Source organism: Oncorhynchus clarkii, chromosome 1 (genome assembly GCF_045791955.1).
Source record: "Oncorhynchus clarkii lewisi isolate Uvic-CL-2024 chromosome 1, UVic_Ocla_1.0, whole genome shotgun sequence".
Lineage (NCBI taxonomy): Eukaryota > Metazoa > Chordata > Actinopteri > Salmoniformes > Salmonidae > Oncorhynchus > Oncorhynchus clarkii.
Genome location: NC_092147.1, coordinates 71726820 through 71736030, shown reverse-complemented (window position 1 = coordinate 71736030; position 9211 = coordinate 71726820). Strand labels below are relative to the sequence as shown.

At 43.1% G+C, this 9211-nt stretch overlaps 1 protein-coding gene across 2 annotated transcripts in view; it reads left to right on the top strand.

Annotated features, from left to right (window-relative positions):
* Positions 1–749: 749 nt before the first annotated feature.
* The window catches only part of LOC139411643 (phosphatidylcholine:ceramide cholinephosphotransferase 1-like), a 43453-nt gene continuing 34991 nt past the window's right edge, over positions 750–9211 (top strand). Inside the window, exons 1-2 of one of the 2 annotated variants that reach the window (XM_071158267.1) lie at positions 756–953; positions 4316–4576. The gene's annotated coding sequence lies outside the window, so the exon portion shown is untranslated. Of the gene's footprint in view, positions 954–4315; positions 4577–9211 lie in introns of both variants that reach the window. The other variant, XM_071158250.1, reaches the window with a different exon arrangement.

Here is a 9211-nt window from a genome sequence, read left to right as displayed (position 1 = left end):
TAGCGTTTCTCCACATTTTATATAGGTCATTTTCGGTAGATTAAATGCCAATAAAAATACATCCATATAAGGTTAATATCGGCCGGGCTCAAATTTGTAGGGCCTTCCTCTGATACTGCCCGTTATAGGGGTCCTGGGTGGCAGGGAGCTCGCCCCAGTGATGCTCTGGGGTATCAGTCAAACCTCTGTCACTGAGTAGGCTGATACCCCATTTTATGGATACACAATCCATAGGTACGGCAGTACAGTCACATATGAATGTCAATATGTACAATAGGCTGAATAGTGAGGTGAATTCCCACTAAGAGCTACAATGCTAATGTAACCTGTGCTATACTGCACCGCTGTAACTCTGCGTTAGTACTTAGTAACTTCACATAGTACTTTAACAACTGTTACACTAATATGCGTGTAAACTCTTCGCAGTTGTGTTCTGTGGGTGTCACTGAGTAGACTGATAACCCATTTCATGAATCCACAATCCATAAGTACGTGAAATATAACTATGCCCCCAATGCAATTCTTAAATCAATACATCCACAGTGCGATTTCATACAGATTATATTTTTCGGAAATCAAATTAACTAATTATTGTCATTTGTTAATATTCCAAACTTGTTCAGCATTATCTAGTTCCATTATGTCACGATTCCGCTATTTGTATCCGTTTGCATCACTTTCAATTAGGAACTTTTTATTTTGAAGGCGAACCGCAAAGTCCACTATTGTGGCTAGTCGTTATTGTAGCTAGCTTCACATAGGTCAAAACCACCTACCCACGAAAACAACCCCAAACCACCCCGACTAACGTTACGTTCAACGGTATTGCATTTATATCGTCTACCCATCGGAATATAAGGGAACCTAAAACGATTTATTTTGAAATTAAGAATATTTTTCATGTAATAATGTACGCCGGATAGCTACAAGTCGCCAATGTGATGTTATATGCGGTAAGTGTCAACTAGCTGACGTTACAAAGTAGCAAGTACAAGAAACCACAATTTATACATTATCGGGCTACACCATCTATTTTGTATCAGTTGTCATGCTTGCAATTTCTCTTTATCTAGCTAGCTATTTAACTAGATTTGTTGCATTGCCTGACTAGCTAACTAACATGTTATTCGAGCTAGCTAACACCCCTGTTTAATCTCTTTAACCTGAGATTGTCAGTTAGCTAGCTAGCTCGCGATGTCAAACGCACCAACCGTTCGGTCAAATGAAGAATCTGTGGCCCTTTTAGCGAATGAACTCTTGACTAAACTGGAAGCTGTTGCTGGCTGTCATTTCCATTTAATATCTGGTAGCTAACAGGCTAAAGAAAGCCAGCTTGTTTTAGCAAACTATAACTTGCTATTTTTAGCAGCTTAGTTTAAGCCACACATGCAATGACTGGAGGAAATAAATGGACACCATAAACTCTGTTACTCAGTGGGGTAAAAATACTTTAAGTCTGCACTTCGTTATTTATATTGTTGACAATTTACTTAACTACACTCCTAAAGAAAATAATGTACTTTTTTTAATCCATACGTTTTCCCTGACACCCAAAATTACTTGTTACAATTTGAATGCTCAGCAGGACAGGAACATTAACCAATTCACGAGCATATCAAGAAAACTTCCATGGTCATTATCTGATCTGGTGGACTTACTAAACACAAATGCTTTGTTTGTAAATTATGTCTGAGTGTTGGAGTGTGCCGCTGGCTAACCGTAAATGAAAAAACGAGAAAAGGGTGCTATCTGGTTTGTTTAATATAGGGAATGACAATTGGGTACTTTTCCCATCACTGGTTACACCATACTTGATCTAGCTACCTGCAATTGTCTGTGTTGCAGTCTGGTCAATTTGACTCAGTTTGTTACCTTGCTGTGAATGTTGAGTTAGTCTGATTTAATCAGGCTGTAATTAATTCACAATTAATTGTTATATAGGATACAGCCTGAAACTAATGCCTGCCAAATCGTGTAAATGTTCCTTACAAGCCACAATGTTTTATACAATTACATTTTAACTTACTCTACCTGTTATCTGTGTGGGTTGTTCTTAAATGTCTCGACATTTGAGACAAAATATTCACAGTATTGTTTATCTGACTTTTCAGAGAGCTGGTAGGTTTTATATTGACTATTCAGTTCTACTTCATACCTATCAGACCATCAGTATGGTTGAAAGTATGGATTATATCCCTCGTGCTTCTCATGCTCTGCACAGGTCGAGTTGGTTGCTGGATCGAATCCCTGAGCTGACAAGGTACAAATCTGTTGTTCTTCCCTGAACAAGGCAGTTAACCCACTGTTCCCCAGTAGGCCATCATTGTAAATAAGAATTTGTTCTTAACTGACTTGCCTAGTTAAATAAAGGGTTAGCTGCAGAGGCTGTGGATTGAGGGTCATCAAGCTCTAGCCTAGCTAAGGCTGCACACAGGACAGCGCGTAGTGAGGCAGAGCTTCCTTCTGACTCTGCGTGATCCGAGGCTTGGAATGACTCCTCTGACCCATCTTTAGCGTATGGGTAAACAACACTGGTTAGCACCTCCACCATGTTGTGCGTCATCACCCTGGTCACTAAAGTGCCGGTTAGATGCCAGAGTGGAGAGCTGGTCATCATCATCACGGCTATCTGTGTCCTTTGTTGCATCCCCCATGCTGGAGGGTGTGCTAGAGAGCCCCGACTCAGGGGGCTTGAAGGAATGCAAAAGCGTTTTTAGCTTCTCTATCTCAGAAGATAAGTAATCGATCTTACGAGTGAGGCTCTTACTTCTTTTTTTTACAGGTGAAGGGGGCGGGGGGCATCATTCCCTCTTTTTGTGGCCTTGGATGGGTCCTGGCGAACAATGCCAGACGCTGGTAAATTATCTGTGAAAACAAGGCCCTCTACTCTGGCTATCCGCGCTTCTCTCACCTTCACAGGCAGGATGGCACAGTTACTGGTCAGAAAGGGCTTCAGGTGGTCAACACCTAGAGAGGTGGGGCACAGGTCATGACCATCTTCTACTTGTAGTTCAGCCACAAGAGGATCAGCCATGCATGCCCAGCATCATTTTGATCTGGTGTTCTCTCAGCTCAGAATGTGTAGAAGAAAATTATAAAATATTTCTTTTGGAATACTGATTTAAGCAAATGAACTAGTAAAATAGTAACCGGAGACTGTATACAACAGCTACCACAATACACAGTAAGGGTAGAGAGCTACAATAATCTGGTGGGAGTTGTACAGCACCTGCAAAATAATTTTGGGTGAGCCTACTGTAGTTATGACCACAGGGCTAGAGCAGCAGAGATACAGTACCAGTCAAAAGTCTGGACACACCTACTCATTTCAGGGTTTTTCTTTATTTGTACTATTTTCTACATTGTAGAATAATAGTTAAGACAAACTATGAAATAACACTTATGGAATCATGTAGTAACCAAAAAAGTGTTAAACAAATCTAAATATATTTTATATTTAAGATTCTTCAAAGTAGTCACCCTTTGCCTTGATAGCTTTGGACAATCTTGTCACCTGGAATGGGTTTCTATTAATAGCTGTGCCTATATTTTCTTAATGCTTTGGATACCAATCAGTGACAAGGTAGGGGTGGTATACAGAAGATAGCCCTAATTTGGTAAAATAACAAGTCCAAATTATGGCAAGAACAGCTCGAATAAGCAAAGAGAAATGACAGTCCATCATTACTTTAAGACATGAAGGTCAGTCAATATGGAAAATTGCGCAGTTGCAAAAACCATCAAGCGCTATGATGACACTGGCTCTCATGAGGACTGCCACAGGGAAGGAAGACCCAGAGTTACCTCTGCTGCAGAGGATAAGTTCATTGGAGTTACCAGCCTCAGAAATTGCAGCCCAATTAAATTCTTCAGAGTTCAAGTAACAGACACATGTCAACATCAACTGTTCAGATGAGTTGCGTGAATCAGGCCTTCATGGTCGTATTGCTGCAAAGAAACCATTAAAGGACACCAATAAGAAGAAGAGACTTGTTTGGGCCAAGAAACACGAGCAATGGACATTAGACCGGTGGAAATCTGTCCTTTGGTCTGATGAGTCCAAATGTTTGATTTTTGGTTCCAACCGCCATGTCTTTGTGAGACAAAGAGTAGGTGAATGGATGATCTCTGCATGTGTGGTTCCCACCATGAAAAATGGAGGAGATGTTGTGGGGGTGCTTTGCTGGTGACACTGTCTGTGATTTAATTTAGGATTCAAGGCACACTTAACCAGCATGGCTACCACAGCATTCTGCAGCGATACGCCATCCCATCTGGTTTGGGCTTAGTTGGACAATCATTTGTTTTTCAACAGGACAGTGACCCAACATGCCTCCAGGTTGTATAAGGGCTATTTGACCAAGAAGGAGAGTGATGGAGTGCTGCATCAGATGACCTGGCCTTCACAATCACCAGACCCCGACTCAATTGAGATAGTTTGGGATGAGTTGGACCGCCGAGTGAAGGAAAAGCAGCCAACAAGTGCTCTGCATATGTAGGAACTCCTTCAAGACTGTTGGAAAAGCATTCCAGGTGAAGTTGGTAGAGAGAATGCCAAGTGTGCAAAGCTGTCAAGGTAAGGGGTGGCTACTTTGAAGAATATAACATGTATTTTGATTTGTTTGACACTTTTTTTTAGTTACTACGTGATTCCATATGTGTTATTTCATAGTGTTGATATCTTCACTATTACTCTACAATGTAGAAAATAGTAAAAATGAAGAAAAACCCTGGAATCAGTAGGTGTGTCCAAACTTGTGACTGGTACTGTACGTTTAAACGTAGGCTCCTTTATGTGAAACACGCATGAATGGCTGTTGTTTGGTAAACCAACACAGTGGCAGCTCGGGGGAGTTGGTAAGCTAGCTGACGACACACATTGTTAGCTAGGCTGGTTTGGTAAACTAGCTAGCTAGTAGCATGCTAGTAATACCAGGGGAGAGGGATGCCTAGGGGAGGCAATCTGAATTTCACGTCTTATAGTTGGCTAGGCTAACAACCTTCCTAGACGCAGTTATCTAGAGAAGTGATCTGTTTGAGTTTTAAATAGTCAAAGGACAGCTGTCTTGCCCATGCCCCAATGTCCGATGACTCCAGACGGACGATGAGAAAGGTCCCAGTAGTCCTTACGGCTGAGTGGGCCATTGAACTTAGAAAACAGCTGAGTCAGGCTACACCGCTGTGGAGGCCAGAAACCAGGCATCCGATTGTGGCAGAGGGTAAGGCCTGACGTGCTTGAACCTCACCATTCTCACTCGGCCCAGCCCTACACACGCCTGTGGTCCTACATACAATCCTAACACAGGTTCTCGCCAGCCCCCGATGGCGATGCAGCCGTGGTCAGCAACCCCACAAACAGGCGTAGGGACAGAAACTGAGTGGCGGAGGTCAGCCGTTGGCATTTCACTCCTCAGACACATGGGTGGTGATGACCCTCTCACAAGGGTACAGGCTCCGGTTGGGTACAGGCTCTCACAAGGGTACAGGCTCCCACCATTCTCGGGGATTAGAATGACTTCAGTCACAGACCCTCTGAAAGCTTGCACCCTCAACAAGGAGATTGTAGGGCGTGATCACGAGTAAAAGCTTCAGAACAGCAAGATGGCTTTTACTCAACCTATTTCCTGGTTCTGAAGAATGGAGGGTTCTGCATTTAAAATTATTAAATGTTCGCCTTCCAGGGCCAGGTATACCAGTTTGTGGTATTACCCTTCAAGTCTCTCCCTGGCTCCTCGCATCTTCAGAAGATGCATAAGCGCAGCCCTGAGCTCTCTCCACCTACAGGGTAGATTCTTATTTATCTCGACGACTGGCTCATCTGCGCCCCCCCATCGTGAGGGTGTGGCCAAGGGCACAGGGTTGACACTGAACCACGTCACCACACCTGGTCTTACCGTGAACAATGAAAAGAGGAACTTCATACCAAGCCAATTGGTCACCTTTGTCATGGCTCTGAACTCCTGCACTATGAGGGCATGTGTAACACCTCAACACGTGGCCAGCATTCTTCTTCTTCCTCAACAATTACAGTTTAATAAGTTGGTGAAGGTAAGAACGTTCCAACAACAGATGGGCATGCTCAAGGTGGCCTCCATGGTGACACCGTAAGGCCTGCTGTCTCACTACAAGTGTGGTTCAACTACCTCTGCTTGGACCCCAACCGGAACATAAACACCAAAATACGGGTGTCAAGAGTGTGCTACTCTACTCTGCAGCCGTGGAGGAATAGAGCCTGCCTGACTACAGGTGTACTACTCAGATCAATTCCTGGGGAGCAGTGTGGCAACAGGTCTGTATGTGGAGAGTGGTGCCCCTGCTGGAGGAAAGCACACACCAACGTGCTGGAACTTCAGACAGTTTACCTAGCCCTGAATAACTTTCTGCCGGTTCTCAAGCACAAACATGACCTGATTCAATCATACAATACATAGACAGTGTTCCACATCAACCATCAAGGTGATATGAGGTCTGTAGGGTCCCTACATGTGGCCCAACAACTCTTGATATGGGCCCTACCACATCTGGACTCCCTAAGAACCATTCATTTCCCAGTCAAGGTGAACGAGGTGGCAGACTTCTTGTTGCAACAGAAACTGCCCCCGGGAATGGAGACTTCGCCCACAAGTATTGAAGATGATATGTCAGTGGTATGGAACAGCACATGTGAACCTGTTTGCCTCAGAGCAAACTTCCCACTGCTCCCTCCTGTTCTCTCTGGCAGAGTCTAAGAGCCCCCTGGGCATACAGTGGGGAGAACAAGTATTTGATACACTGCCGATTTTGCAGGTTTTCCTACTTACAAAGCATGTAGAGGTCTGTAATTTTAATCATAGCTACACTTTAACTGTGAGAGACGGAATCTAAAACAAAAATCCAGAAAATCACATTGTATGATTTTTAAGTAATTCATTTGCATTTTATTGCATGACATAAGTATTTGATACATCAGAAAAGCAGAACTTAATATTTGGTACAGAAACCTTTGTTTGCAATTACAGAGATCATACGTTTCCTGTAATTCTTGACCAGGTTTGCACACACTGCAGCAGGGATTTTGGCCCACTCCTCCATACAGACCTTCTCCAGATCCTTCAGGTTTCGGGGCTGTCGCTGGGCAATACGGACTTTCAGCTCCCGCCAAAGATTTTCTTTTGGGTTCAGGTCTTTTTACGGAGCCACTCCTTAGTTGCCCTGGTTGTGTGTTTCGGGTCGTTGTCATGCTGGAAGACCCAGCCATGACCCATCTTTAATGCTCTTACTGAGGGAAGGAGGTTGTTGGCCAAGATCTCGCTATACATGGCCCCATCCATCCTCCCCTCAATACGGTGCAGTCATCCTGTCCCCTTTGCAGAAAAGCATCCCCAAATAATGATGTTTCCACCTCCATGCTTCACGGTTGGGATGGTGTTCTTGGGGTTGTACTCATCCTTCTTCTTCCTCCAAACACGGCGAGTGGAGTTTAGACCAAAAAGCTCTATTTTTGTCTCATCGGACCACATGACCTTCTCCCATTCCTCCTCTGGATCATCCAGATGGTCATTGGCAAACTTCAGATGGGCCTGGACATGCGCTGGCTTGAGCAGGGGGACCTTGCGTGCACTGCAGGATTTTAATCCATGACGGCTTAGTGTGTTACTAATGATTTTCTTTGAGACTGTGGTCCCAGCTCTCTTCAGGTCATTGACCAGGTCCTGCTGTGTAGCAGCAAACCAACATTTTCACACAGCTCTTTGACAAGAGTTTTTATATCAACTTATTTTGGGAGTTATGGCTTTGCTTACTGAAAGCCTATACATTTATTTCTTATGTAGGCTATGAGGTAAATGGGACCCTTCCTACCTCGGTCTGTATGCATACTCTGAACCACATGATGGCAATGACTTCACTCTGTTCCTCTCCATGCATAATTAGAAACGCATGAAGTTCTACCAACACTCACATGATATGCCCAAGTTTGCCTGGCTAGCAACTAGTCTTAGATCCAAGTACTGAACATAGATCCAAGTGCACTAGAACTCCATGTTCAGTACTTGGATCTATGTTGAAAGAGGATATATCCCATCTAATGTTTACATCTGAAGATCTGAATCGTACGTACATTTAGGGCATTTCCATGTAAAAGGACCCATGAGCACCAACGTGAAGTTCATTGGAATATGTCAAATTGGGTGTCAAATGAAAACTAATGCAGGGCATACAATACACAACTTTAAAATATCTAACGTCACTGAACCTCTCACATTAAACAACCGTCTTTCCTGTAGTTTTTCGTCTTTCCAACGTAGTGGTGCACACACTAAGCAATGTATCACAGATGGGGGGATTCACACACTACAAGATTCTTCAATTGGTTGTCAGGATTCTCGATACCACACTGTCTCATGAAAACGATGTGATTTAGATTGTTAACATAGCTAGAACGAGCTGTGGCTCAAAGCAGCCTCATAAACATTATCAGTCAGACGTTCACGCTTGCCATACAGAGTTTAAATATCTAGCCAATAAATGTTGAATAGAAAAAACATTGCTTGTGAACTTCAGAGCTGTAATAATTTGACACTTTGTACTTGCTTTTAAAACTTCTTAGGGATAGGGGGCAGTATTTTCACATCCGGATGAAAAGCGTGCCCAAAGTAAACTGCCTGTTACTCAGGCCCAGAAGCTAGGATATGCATATAGATTTGGATAGAAAATATAGAAAAAGTTTCTAAAACTGTTTAAAATAATGTCTGTAAGTATAACAGAACTGATTTGGCAGGCGAAACCCCGAGGACAAACCATCCAGGGGGAAAAAAACTTGAGGTCATAGTATTTCCCAATGGGTTTCTATGGGAAGCCCTATTTAATAGGAACCTGGTTGCAGTTCCTATGGCTTCCACTAGATGTCAACAGTCTTTAGAAATTGTTCAATGTTTTCTTTTGAGAAATGAAGAAGTATGGCTGTTCTTTGTAAGTGTCACTCCAGGTGGACTCTCTGTTTTGGTGCGCATTAACTGGAAACTGCTTCACGTTGTTTTTATCCGGTATTGGAAACAGTTTATCCCGTCCTTCTATTTTATCGATTATTTATGTTTTAGGATTCTTGAGGTTGGATTAGGAACGTTGTTTGAAATGTTTGTACCAAGTTTACAGGTAACTTATTAGATACTTTGTAGCCGTGTTGGGCGAGTTGGAACCGGTGTATTTCTGAATCAAACGCACCAAATAAATT